The sequence below is a fragment of the Neofelis nebulosa genome, chromosome 1 (genome assembly GCF_028018385.1).
Source record: "Neofelis nebulosa isolate mNeoNeb1 chromosome 1, mNeoNeb1.pri, whole genome shotgun sequence".
Classification (NCBI taxonomy): Eukaryota; Metazoa; Chordata; class Mammalia; order Carnivora; family Felidae; genus Neofelis; species Neofelis nebulosa.
Genome location: NC_080782.1, coordinates 228,335,830 through 228,350,028, shown reverse-complemented (window position 1 = coordinate 228,350,028; position 14,199 = coordinate 228,335,830). Strand labels below are relative to the sequence as shown.

At 41.0% G+C, this 14,199-nt stretch overlaps 1 protein-coding gene across 6 annotated transcripts in view; it reads right to left on the bottom strand.

Moving 5' to 3' along the window:
* SMAD9 (SMAD family member 9) overlaps positions 1–7,582 on the bottom strand; it is an 81,397-nt gene extending 73,815 nt beyond the window's left edge. For 2 of the 6 annotated variants that reach the window (XM_058687181.1, XM_058687201.1), the window contains exons 1-2: positions 7,378–7,579; positions 5,822–5,907 (exon numbers count right to left, since the gene is read on the bottom strand). The gene's annotated coding sequence lies outside the window, so the exon portion shown is untranslated. Of the gene's footprint in view, positions 1–5,821; positions 5,908–7,377 lie in introns of all 6 variants that reach the window. The other 4 variants (XM_058687192.1, XM_058687212.1, XR_009249568.1 and 1 more) reach the window with 3 other exon arrangements.
* Positions 7,583–14,199: the final 6,617 nt, after the last annotated feature.

Here is a 14,199-nt window from a genome sequence, read left to right as displayed (position 1 = left end):
TAACCAGGAAAAAATATAGAGAAATCCAAATAGATTACTTCTTTTTTGCATAAAGAAATTTACCGGGGTGCCTGGGTGGCTCAGTCAGTTGAGCCTTCGACTTTGGCTCAGGGCATGATCTCATGGTCTGTGAGTTCGAGCCCTGCGTCGGGCTCTGTGCTGACAGCTCAGAGCCTGGAGCCTGCTTCCGATTCTGTGTCTCCCTCTCTCTCTGACCCTTCCCTGTTCATGCTCTGTCTCTCTCTGTCTCAAAAATAAATAAACATTAAAAATTTTTTTTTTTTTAAAAAAAGAAATTTACCATTTGATAAATATTCTGATATTTGCCTTCCTCACCACTCTCTTTCTAATTAGGCTATGATATCCTGGAAATCAAGATTTTATTTGCTTCTGTTACTTTATTTTGTTATATGGTCCTTAGGGCTTGGGCCCTCACAAGCAGTGTAAGTACAATAGGCACAGAACAAACAACGATTGAATGAATAACCTTTATAAGCCCCCAAATTTATAAGTCCCGCTTTCTAGACCAATTAATATATCCACAAAATCATATTTTACTAAAAAAAATTTTTTTTTAATGTTTATTCATTTTTGAGAGAGAGGTGTGAGTGGGGGAAGGAGAGACACAGAATCCAAAGCAGGTTCCGAGCGGTCAGCACAGAGCCCGACACGGGGCTCGAACCCACAAACCATGAGATCATGACCTGAGCGGAAGTCAGATGCTTAACCGACTGAGCCACCAGGAGCCCCACAAAAATCACATTTTAAAATACCAAACATAATCCATACAATTTTTTTTTTTACAAAATCAAAATGTGTGTTTGCAATCAATTTAGATGAATGACCACAGAAAGGAAATGCCACTCCCTTGAAATAATACCTGGGCACCAGCTTGCAATTGTTTGCAAACACAGCCAACACCTAATGACTGTTTTATGTAAACACAATTAACCAATAAGCCCTAAGGGAAGCATGGGGGACACACAGGTTTGTCTTTGACAAACATCTGATCTAACTTTTGCTCCTAAAAGTGAAATTCTACTGCCCTTAGAAAACAGGGAAAGAATGATATAAATGCACCAAGAAGTGAAAGAAAAACACACGAGAACTAAAATCTTTTTAGCTTTAACACATTTTCTCACCTTCCACATTCACTGGCTTCTGACAGTCACTCACATCATCAATCATAACCATTAATCATAAGCATAACCATAATCACTCATATCATTAATCATAACCGTTAATCACCGGCAGTACCACTTTATGAACAAGTTGTGCCAGTTTGGGGGTAGTCATTTGGAAACTGGAATGCATTTGCCCAGAGAAACAATGTTCTGAGTGCTGATATGTTCCTCGGCCAGCCCACGGAGACCTTCTAAACTAACACCAGTCCAAATAAGCGATGTCTGCCTTTGACATGCATAAGCCTGTCCAAGCTTAAGGTGCCTCGAATCCTCACCACTGAGCCCATGCACAAACTTTTCAGTTAACTCTTCCTCCTTCCTACTCCAGCCAAACTCCAGTTCTCTCATGTGTGATTCCTAGCAAAGAATAAAACAAGATGGATTAATGGATTCATAATGAAGCATGAATAGCAGAAGTCAAATATTCTACCACAAGATGGAAAACTCTGATGGAATCTGTAAATCCTTTTTGGAGTTATTTTCTGAAATGTGTGGCTCCTAAGTCAGTTAAATTTAGATACAAGAATTCAGAAACCAACTCCCAGCACATCGGGTGAACTTCACCATGCATCAAACGCTCCATAAAAAAAAAAAAAAAAAAGTCTGCTCTAAACCTCCCACAGCCCACAAGTACTCAGGACAAACTCCTAAAGGCTTCCGATAAACTGTCCCAATCTACAGTTCCGGGTCTATCTCCCACCCACACTACTCACGGCACAATTTTTGCATTTCGTAAATTCAAATCGAAACATACAGTCACAAACACACTAACCAAAGCAAATCAACATTTGATCAGCTTTCAAGCAATTTAACAGATCAAAAGTGAAAAACACTAGGCTACGTGGAAGAGTATATTCCTTGGGATAAAGCAGGGTTTGGTGAAGGCTCTGGGCCTGCTCCAGCTGGGAAGCGCTCTCAGCATCGGCTCTCAGTCTAAGCTGTTGCCACTTCCAGAGTGTTCACACTTCTACTACTCCCAAAGCCTCTTCCCTAGGTGGTTTCAGAACCAATCTCCAGTGTCAACATGTCGGGGTGGCCCCCAGAGCACTTGTGCACTTTACAGATTATTAGCCCAGCGGTAAAAACTGGCAACTGCAATTCTGGAACGAATGGTCATCCCTGGTAATTGCAATGTTTTATAAAGCAAAGACCGCTTTTCACTACTTTTGCACTAAACCATTTCATGACTGAGGAATACATGTTTTCCACTTACCGTCCTTCAAAATTAAATTTGCAAAAGGGGAAAAGGAAGTGATCAAATATTAAATTTCCCCAAGGGGAAATTCATATATTCATATACGAATTCCACCAATGATACCAGGTAATCATAACACAAAAAGAGAGAAAAAAATTGATAATTTAGTATTCCCCCCCAAGAAAGAAAATCAAAATTGCCTTTATAGGAAAAAATCAGAACTTTGTAGGACTCCTCTCATGGGTTAAATTTTTGTCTTTGAATTAAATGTGGGTTAGAGAATGAAGGGGAAAAACCAAAATCTTTTCAGTGTTTATGACTTCTAAAATGATACAGAGCTGCATACACATATTTATAATTTGCTTCTTAATGTTTTTGCATTTCATTTTAAGTTTTGAATTTCAAGTTTTGTCAGAATCTCTTTGATTCTTAGAAAATTGGTTTTGACTTGATTAGACTTCCCAATTAAAACTGTAAAATCCAATGTATTATAGAAGCATGATATTTATACACAAATTATATTTTTACATTATATTATCTCTATTAATTCTGAGGTACTTAACAGAATATGACGCATTTTGCAAAATGATTTAGCATTGTTTGGTAACACAAGGAGCAAGGCACAAAAGGGAGATTCAGCTCTCTGACAAGGCTGATAACAAGACCCTTTTTAGATCCAACCAGACGAAAACAGAAGCTCATCTCAGTAGCAGTCTTTTTTTTTCTTTTTTGAGCATAGTTTGAAACATATACACTAAAAACAGTATCAATTTTTCTGTGGCTATGGTGGGGGTGGGGAGAGGGGTCAGCATATCGTCGTGTTAGCAATTTTCTGTGGAATCACATTAGAGTTTCACTGCAGTAGCCATATCACATTAAAATCTGGGGGGTTTTTTGCTAAATGGTTTCCATTGTGTATTTAGTGAATCTGATATGGAAAATTGCTAATGCAATAGGAGTATCATATAAGCTTTCCTGACTGTAATGCTCAGCCAGAATATTCAGAAGAAGCTCAACAGGACTGGAGGGGTTTCAGGGCTAATTCTCCACAGACTCTTAACAAAGTCCTCAGCTCAAGTTCAACACTGGCTTCTTGAAAGATGGAACCAACGCTAAGATCGATTGTATGGGGGAAAACTCCTTTACAGATTTTTATTTCAGAAAAAAACATGGGTTCAGTGAAAGACGTGTCATTTAATTAATATTTATTGACTGACCGCTATGCTGGGCACTGTGGTCTGTATTAAGGGAATGACAAAGATAGATGAAAACATGGTCCCTTCCTTCACAGAACTTGAAAGCACTGACTGAAGAAAAGAAATAAATTAGCACACGAGTAACTTAATACAAGACACGCTGTGGCAACGGTGGAAAATGCAAAGAGCCATAGGAGCTCAAAGGAGGACACACCTGAGACCAGGGTCATTAGGAAGTTCTGTGGAGGCAGCACCTGTACAGGGCCACAAGAGATGAGAAGAGGTAGGTAGCTCTGAGGATCAGATGACAGGCTGGGAAGCAGGGGATGGCATTCTAGGCCTTCTCATGAGTAAAGAAAGATGCAGGAAAGAGGAAAGCCACGACATGCATGGGAAATTATAATCCATTACTTCAATGACAGCATAAAATCTGGAAGGAGTAGGAAGATAAACCTGAAAAAGCAGTCTGGGGTCAGCCTGAGGCTGCCACCAAAGGAGAGATCTACACGGTCTTCAGGATGGTTCGGGTGGAAGTCTCAGCATGCAGTGCACTGGCAAGATTAATACTCAGCTTTCAAGGGTATGATGGCTTCTAATGCTAACAGCTCCTCTGAAATCTTAACAACTTTATTTAGCACACGTTTCTTAAGAGACACTATTTATAGGAATATTTATTTTAAAAGGTTAGTTTATTGCCAAGGGATAATTGTTTATTTTTTTGTTATGTGACAACTCATGACCTGGACGTTCACTGGGTTAACAGAAAAAAAAAAAAAAAATCTATAAAGCATGCTCAAACTGTTGCAACTACTTATGAATTTACTGTTTGCTTTTTTTTTTTTTTTTTTGCTTTAGAATAACTTTTCAACTCACTAGCAACAGTAACCAAGGAAATATAAATCCAACAGCCTAGAATTACAACTATTTGAAGAGATTCATGCTTTCAACTGTACTGCTATATTTTTTCTTTTACTCTGGACACTTCCTTGTTTCTGAATTCCTCTCCGAATGTTAGAAGCAGTAAACAAAATCTACACTAAGCCTTGTTGGAGGCTTAAAATTTAATTAGTATGTTTTGCAAATTAAAAAAAGTCTTCATTTTCCATAACCTTTACCTTACCTTAAATCAGAGTACACTCTGTGGGTATTATTTCCAAAATAATAAAACAGAATACGATGAAATTGTTATTTTATTTATTGCAAAGAGAACATAAGATATAAACTAGTTAGCTGCCTAAGTGCTACAGTGACCACTCATGAAACATCAGCTCTCCAATATGACAAAGGAAATTGCACTCTCATTAATCACAATTAAACTATTTGTAACACTGAAACTGAATACTTAATCTTTATGAAACTATTTCTTGACAGATTTTTTTTCTCCTCTGACGGACCACAAGGACAGAAAACATAAACAAATTTGCCAGTTGTTTATTACTTATAGATATCCTTGGCAAGGTTTCATTTAAAAAAGAAAAAAGTCGGGGTGCCTGGGTGGCTCAGTCGGTTGGGTGTCCGACTTCGGCTCAGGTCATGATCTCATGGTCCATGAGTTCGAGCCCCGCATCGGGCTCTGTGCTGACAGCTCAGAGACTGGAGCCTGTTTCAGATTCTGTGTCTCCCTCTCTCTCTGACCCTCCCCCGTTCATGCTCTGTCTCTGTCTCAAAAATAAACGTTAAAAAAAAATTTTTTTTTAAAATAAAAATAAAAATAAAGAAAAAAGTCAACAAAACTCTTCTTTCTCATTCCATATCTTGGGCAATCAGGGATGCAGTAACTGACATCTGTGAACATTCCCTGATTAGCCATTAACTGAAGACATAGAAGTAAAAGAAAAATATTTTACAAGGAGAAAAGTCAAACAGCTCATGCTGACTTTAAGATGCTCAGGACAGAGATGCCAGGATTATAAAGCACTTAGGGGTTTCACCTAAAATTTGTTTATACCTTTGATCTTTAGTAAACACTGCACTGAGAAAAATGAGTTTGCTCAGATCAAGAATATGTTGGCATTCTCTTAAACCTAGCTTAAAACCACAGAGCTGAAGCATAAAACAACTCTGACAAAGATAGCCAGTCAAGCATAAAAATGGGAGTTGGTTGGGTCAGAATAGATTAAAAGGCTGAAGGCTGTCTGCTAAAGACCGTTGTCTTGCCATCAATGAAGGCAATTATTATAGCTAAAAGTTATTTTTCTGATATATTATTTTAAACTTTTGTCATATTTAAAACGCTCCTTACTTACAAACTATTACATCATTTTCTTATCTGCAGTGTCCTTCTTGGATAACCACAAACTTGAAAGCAGTCCAAAATCTTGTTGGTGGCTTCCTACAAGTACAGAAAGACGTATTGAATATGGAGTTAGGAGAATGTGTCTGGGTTTCACTTTTACTTCCTTTTTAAATATAGATCACTATTTTTAAAATATAAACATCCCATGGCATTCCCTCACACCGACAGGACTCCTAAGCCAGAAGATATGTTGGTAGTATGAACATTTCTCTCACTCTGAAGGATGCCACAAAGCTCTGCTCAGTGATGGCCAAGGAGATAGAATTATTAAATGCCTTACGACTTTACAGTTATCCTCTATTATTCCTGCTAAACCACACTTCCAAAAGAGCATCCAAGAAATCTGGCAAACCACTGAAATGGCACTTGTAAATTGGATCCATTAAAAGCAATCCACAGTGTCCTGTGGGTGTGCATCCGACTGTTAATTACTGGGTAAATAATTTACATGCAATTTTATTCCAAAACTAGATTTACATCATTTGCAGGCGATTTCTCAGAGTACCGCTTCCAACCCAGAAACAAGTCAACGGAGTATTTCTAAATTATCATTTGAAATTTCCACTGTCAAGGGTGGGAGGAGGAAGGAATAGTAACGGGAAGGCTTGTCAGCGATTAGCCATCCATAAAAATGTTTTCCCCGCGCTCCTCCTTCCGATCACAATGCTGGCGTCAGTTAGTCTCCTGTATCTGTTCCCCACCTCGCCCCCCTCCCCTCTGCGGAGAGCTGGCACCGAATGGCAGGCGAAGGAAAAGACAAACATCCCAGCTCCCAACACAATCCAAGCGCTTGCCCGGAGACACTTGAACAACATTCCCAACTTTTTTTTTTTTTTCCCCTTCCCTCTTCGCGTGCCTCAAAGGTAAGCAGAGCAAAAAGCCTAAGAGACAGAAGGCCAGGGAGGCCAGCTGAGTCGCAATTACTACCCCCACCCCGATTTCTCCACTGCCCCCCCCCCCCCCACTTTCGGTCACAACCAACGGTTACCCAGCTCTAAGTCTGGGTCTCCACTGCGCCAGTCCTCGGTGCTCGACCCCCGCGCGGTGCCCAGCCGAGGGGGGGCCGGAGACCCAGCGCACATCCCTACCCACGCCCTGGGCCACAGCCCCGCACGGCCAGCGCCCCCACAGTGGGACGAGCATCCTCCCACAGGTCCCAGGTGTCGCCTGCCGGCGGCTGGGGCGACGCGGAGGGCGCGAGGCCAACTCCCTGGAGCTGTCCCCTCCGCCCCACCCCACCCCAAACAGGCTCCACCAAGAAATACAGGGATGGAGAGTACAAAGAACCAAGCCACCCACCAAAGGGCCTCGAAGACTTCCCTCGGGGAAGAACAACTTAGCCGCACACGCACACACACACGCACTCGCCCAGCGCGCGCCGGGGAGGGCATCTCTTACCTGTCCCCCACGATGTCACTCATCCCCCCCCCCTCCCGGGTCTGGCTGACCCCCCCTCGCCCCCCGCCGTGGGTCCCCGGCCGCCTGCTCCAAGCGCCGCGCACTCACTGCCTGGCTGCGCGCGCCCAGCGGCTGCAGGGCCCGGCGGCGGCGGCGGCGGCGGCGGCGGGGACCGAGACAGCGGCTGCAGCGGCGGCGGCGGCGGCGGCCCCAGCCGGCGTCAGTCAGACTGGAGCCGCGAAGCCTCATCGCCCGTATTAGTGCGCCGACCTGGAAAGCGGCCAGGAGCCCTGCGCACGGGTCCGCCCCCGCCCGCCGCCGCGCGCCCTGGCCGCGCCGGGAGCCCGCGAGGCGGGGGGAGCGCGGCCCGCCCCGCGGCCACGTGCGCGGAAACTTGCGGCGGGGGCGCCTCGCGGCGGCCCCGCGCTGCTCCCTGGTCCTCCCGTGGGTCCCCAGGCTCGCCTCGCCTCTGTGCGCTACCGAACCCCCCTGGCCGGCCGCGGTGGGGAGGCCCTGGCCAGCCCGGGTCACCTCGCATCTCTCTGTCTCACCCGCCACTCGTGAGATTTCTTGGGTCCGCCTAAGGCCGAGGAGGGTTGTTACCAGAACAAGAGATACAGGACCAACAAATCGGTTTGGACCCCCTCTCCCCACCAGCCACTCTTTCTGACAACGTTTCTGGGCCCTGATGATTACTGTTACTTGCCTTTCGTTGCTTGCTAGCTTTCAGACTAAAGGAATCATTACACCGTCGACAGCACCAGATCAACTGGTTTGCATTGGCATGGGCAGAAGAAAATCTAATCACTGTGAGTGGTGAGTGGTGGTAAAAACTAGTCAGGTAATTATGTGGCTTGTCGTTTATTTATATGTATTTGTATGCTTAACAGCGTAGCATATAACATAATATTATCTAATCTAATAAAGGGATAACCTTATGGGCACTGAGCAATGTTAATGTACAGCCTTCTTGCCTTAAGGCCTGGCTATCCCCTGGGTAGTCTGTTTCTTGGAGTCACTGTGGACTCCTAGAATACATACACACTGGAATACATTTAGGAAATGCCACCAACATACTCATGATCCTTGATTTCCCATCAGCCAGTACCTCTTCATGGAAAAGGCATTCAACTGCAGAGGCAGTATTCATTTTGCTCCTTTATATAGAAAAATCAGTGTTCCAGAAGGCCCTGATACCAATGAAACTCAAGGCTCTGAATTTAATGGCTTTTTCTAGTTCTCAAAGCACTGCATTTTCTTCCCCTGGCAGATGCCATTTTTGCATTATCATGTTGTGGTTGAGCAATGACCTCGTTTAAAACAGCATTTGTACTTGAACCTGAAACTCGAATTTAAGTCCTCTTTCTACACCTGGCCCACTTACCTCTACCTGTGCTCCAGGCTGAGGGTTCGATTTGGAAATATTGTGGGTGTGAGACACTAGGAAACATTTGGACTGCTAAAAGCTACAGAGTGCCCTTGATGTGCACTTGACTGCGAGTAAACCAAGTCCTCAGAATTAATACCTTGTGGCTTGTGCTGTTTTTGTTTTGGTTTGTTTTGTTTTTAATGTTATTGAGAAAAGAAATGACTCTGGCACTGCTTCAGTTTCCGTATGTGCATTAGACAATGCAGAGGACACGATGCAGAGAAAGAAATTATAACCTCTGCAGTGCTGGCTCATGCTTCTGGCATGGAGTCTTTTTAAGTTCACGGAACTCTCCTGGCTGTTGGCAGGACTTGGATTTACAGATTCTTTGAGTGTGTGTCGTCTCCTTTTTCTGTACATTATCATTTACATACCAGGAAATTTTGACACCTAAAAGTTAGACTGTCACTTAGATAATTCCTGCCATTTATTCCTGAAACCTAGTGTAGAAAGTTAGTCCATTCTATACAGGAACACTAAGATCTGGTGAGTTCCAAGGAGAAAATGCCCACTCCGGGAAAGAAGGCTCAATGTTGGCACTCCATTTTTCAGAAGCTGACTATCCTTGTAATAGGAAATCCTTTGCTGAATTTTTTCCTCTTGCTTTCTTGATTAACTGCAATTTTAGGCTTGTTGGAACTTCCAGCAAAAAAACTATGCAATGGGAATCTTACGAAGGGGGAGACTCAGTCACAGGTTGTGATTTGGTGGAACCTCCAAATAAATTTTGGTTCAAGACCTGAAAACCACAGTGAAACCAATCTCCTCCTTTTCTGAATTGCAAGGACTTGATGCAAGATGAGTTCCTGCAGCCTTTGGAACAGTGACAGGAGGAGAAGCCTCCTTTTCTTTTGTAAAGTACTCAGCATAGGACATGCTGGGGACAAAGGCTGTAGTAATCCATAGACACTAAGATTCTACTTTGTGCATCTGCTATACTTGATGTTTGATCTAGCATTATAATGTTTCTACTCAGAGCCATAACTAGGAATTGTTGCCTACATACCCCTCCCACTTCTAGTTTCATACCTTTCATCTGTAATTCTGTCCTCACTCTGCGCTTTTTCTGACTCCTTCTTGAACTTTTCTTCCAGAGCTATCATTCAGTCCATAATGAGTATTAAACAGTTTCCTGAGCACAGGTGCCTGGACTAATCATGTGGACACAGAGCACTGGTCCTGAGGAAACTAGGTTCCACTAGGAAAGACACATAGATCAATGATGATCATACAACTTTTTGTGTCACTTAGAGGGTGAAGGCACAAGGGAGGTGCCATGGAGTCTCCACAGAAGCACCCGGAGAAGTGAGTATGAAATGCCCACTAACTCATAGCCAAAGAACCCCCGCCGCCACACCCACAGTCTGGGTAAATGCAGCTCTGTGGGTGCTGGCTTTGCAGCAGAGTGTAGCTGTATTTTAGCCCCGTTGGCCAGGCGCTCTGATGCAGGTACACATCATAAAGGCAGCCCAGAATGCCTACTATGTGCAGAATACTTGAGCTTTTATATATGAAAACCTTAATGTTCCTAAGAGAACTGTCAAACTAGTTGGATAAATGAGAAAAATAATGTTACAAGGTATTATATCACCAAATAAGCATTCTGGGATTGCAACAAGGGAGTCATAGAGTATCTTGATTTGGTGGTGAAGTGACCGCTTTCTCCTGTGCGAATCTCTGCCAGGACCAGGTTAGGCTTTATGCACATCATCTTGTTTCATCCTCATGACATCTCAGGATGAGAATTATTATCCTGCTTTGCAGCTGAGGAACCTGAGGCATAACCGACTGTCTCCAAGTGTCTGTCTGCCTGACTCCAAAGCCCAGACATTTAACCACTACACCTCACTGTCTTCCTGGAACTTGAAGTTGAATCGCAAAGTGAGCAGATGTGATAACAGGCAGAGGTTAACATTAGGATTAATCAAGTTAATCCATTCATTCAAATTGTTGCTTAGTCACATGTTACTTAGGGACTAGATCAAACTTTTTTTTATCATCTTAACTATTTTTAAGTGGACAGTTCTTTAGTATATTCAAATTGTTGTACAACAGATCTTTAGAACTTTTTCGTTTCGCAGAATTGATGATCCATAGCCATTAAACACTAATGCCCCTGTTCAGTCTCTCCTCCAGTCCATGGCAGCCACTTTTCCATCTTCTGTTTCTATGATTTTGATTATTTCACATACTTCATATGAACGATACTGTATGTCTTTCTGTGACTGGCTTATTTCACTTAGCATAATGTCCTTGAGGTTCATCCATGTTGTAGGACAGGATTTCCTTCTTTTTTAAGGAATCATAATATTGCAGTGTATGTATCTACCACATCTTCTTTACCCAGTGCATCCGTCAATGGACATTTGGATTGCTTCCACCCCTTGGTTAATGTGAATAATGCCACAGTGAAGATGGGTGTGAAATTACCTCTTTGAGATCCTGCTTTGAATTCTTTGAATTCTTTTGAGCTTATACCCAGAAGTAGACAGCTGGGTCATATGGTAATTCTACTTAAAAATTTTTGAGGAATCTCCATATTGTTTTCCATATGGTTGTACCATTTAGCATTCCCACCAATAGTACACAAGGGCTTCCAATTGCTCAGTATCCTTGCCAACACTTATTACTTTCTTTTCTTTTAATAGTGGCTATCGAGGTGATATCTTGTGTGGTTTTGATTTGTCTTGCTCCTAATATCAGTAATGTTGAGTATCTTTTCATATGTTTATTAGCCATTGGTATATCTTCTTTGGAGAATTGTTTATTCAAGTCTTGCCCGTTTTTTAACAGGGCTATTTGGGTTTTTTGTTGGGTTTTTGCCGTTCCTTATATATTCTAGATATTAGTCCTTTATCAGATATGTGATTTGCAAATGTTTCCTCCCCTTCTGTAGGTCACCTTTGCACTCTTTTGATTATTTCTTTTGATGAACAGAAATTTTTAAGTTTGTTATAGTTCCATTTGCCTATTTTCTTTTGTTGTCTCTACTTTCAGTATCCATATGGTCACTGCTAGTATAAATAAATTGATAATTATATGTTTATCTTGTATCCTGTGACCTTGCTGAACTCACTCATTAGTTCTAGGATGCTTTTTTTTTTAAAGATTCCTTGGGATTTTCTATGTAAACAATCATGTAATCTACAAATATAGACGGTTTTATTTATTACTTTTTCATTTATATTCATTTTATTCCTTTTCCTTGCCTCATTGCATTGACTAGAACTTTCAGCCCTATATTCAGTAAGAGTGGTGAGAATCTGACAATAAATTATATTAAAAATAAATAAAATAAAATAAAATAAAAAATTGTAAGAGTGGTGAGAATGGGCATCCTTGCCTTGGTCCTGACCTTAGAGCAAAGCTTCCTGACCTTAGAGAAAAGCATTCGTTTTTTTAACTATTATATACAGTGGTATCTGTAGATGCAGTAGATTCACTTTATCAAGTTGGGGAAGTTCCCCTCTAGTCTTATTTTTCTGAGGATTTTTATCATGAATGGATATTGAACTTTCCAATGATTTTTCTGAAATAATTCATATATAGTATTTCTTTTTTTTAGTCCGTTAACGTGATGTATGATATTGATTGATTTTCAAATATTGAGCCACCCCAGCATCCCAGTATAAGCCACACTTGATCATGTTGTGTATAATTTAATTTTTTTTTAGATACTGAGAAATGTTATTTGTTAATATCTTATTCAGGATTTTTTTGTCTGTATTCATAAAGGGTATTGGTCTGCAGTTTTCCTTTTTTTGTACTTTCTATTTTTTTAATGTTTCTTTATTTTTGAGAGACAGAGAGAGACAGAGCATGAGTGGGGGAGAGGCAAAAGAGAGAGGGAGACACAGAATCTGAAGCAGGCTCCAGGCTCTGAGCTGTTAGCACAGAGCCCGATGCAGGGCTCAAACTCATGGACTGCGAGATCATGACCTGAACTGAAGTCAGACGCCTAACCAACTAAGCTACCCACGCACCCCTTTCTTTTGTTTTGATATCAAGCTAATATTTCATAAAATGAATTGGGAAGTGTTTCTCTGTCTCTCTCTCTTTCTGGAACAGTGTATAGAATTGGTGTTAATTCTTTAAATGTTTGATAGAATTTTCTAGTGAAATTATCGAAGCCTGAAGATTTCTTTTTAAAATTTTATATTCAGTTTCTTTAATAGTGCAGGGCTATAGCTATTCAAATGATCTGTTTCATGGGTGCATTGTACTATGTGTTTTTCCAAGGAAGTATTCAATTTCATCTAAGTTGCCAAATTTGTGTGTGTAGAGTTTTCATTGCTGTTTCATTGCTATTTTCTATGGTTTGCTGTTTTTAATTTCATTGTTTTCCGATCTTATCTTTATTATTTCCTTCCTTCTGCTTATTATGGGTTTATTTTGCTCTTATGTTAGGTTGTTGAGGTGGAAGCTTTGATTGCTGGTTTGAGACTTTCCCTCTTTTCTAATGTATGTACTGAGTGCTATAAATTTACCTCTCAGCATTTCTTTGACTGTGTTTCAAAAATTTTGTTATGTTCTAATTTCATTTTCATTCAGTTCTATATATATATATATATATATATATATATATATATATATATATATTTAAAATTTCCCTTGAGACTTCTTCTTCAGTCCTTGTATTATTTAGAAGTGTTCTGTTTAGTTTCCAAGTGTTTGGATGGAGATTTTCTTGTCATGTTTCTGCTGTTGACTTCTAGTTTCATCTGTTGTTTGAAAGCACTCTGTATTATTTCAGTTTATTCATTTGTTATGGTCTAAGATATGATCCATCTTGATGTAGGTGGCATTTGAAGAGAATATATGTTCTGCTGTTGTTGTGTGAAATTTTCTATAAATGTCTGTTAGATCCTGTTGGTGGTGTTTTCTATTTCTTGCTGATTTTATGTGTAGTTTTTTTTTTTTTTTTAACATTCTTTTGGGGCACTTGGGCGGCTCAGTTGGTTGAGCGTCTGGCTTCGGCTCAGGTCATGATCACACGGTTCGTGAGTTCGAGCCCTGCATCGGGGTCCGTGGTGATAGCTCAGAGCCTGGAGTCTACTTTGGATTCTGTGTGTCTCTCTCTCTCTGCCCCTCCCCCACTCATACTCTGTAGCTCCTTCAAAAATAAATAAACATTCAAAAAAATTAAAAATGAATACAGGGAACTGTTAGATCAATATATGCGTGTCCAAAGAACTGTTTTCATAGTTTAGTTTGAATTTTTGACCATTATTTCCTCAAGTACTTTCTCAGTCCTTCCAGGGACTCTGTTGATACAAATGCTAGATCTTTTTATTTTTATAGTTTCATCGGTTCCCAAGACATTTTTTTTTTCATTTTGCTCTCTCTTGATCAGATTGAGTCATTTCTGTTTATCTGTCTTTGAGTTTACTGACTCTTTCCTTCATTGCCTTCATTCTACTATTGAGTCCATCCACTGAGCTTTTAATTTCAGGTATTATATTTTTCACTTCTAAAATTTCCATTTAGTTTTTAGTATCTTC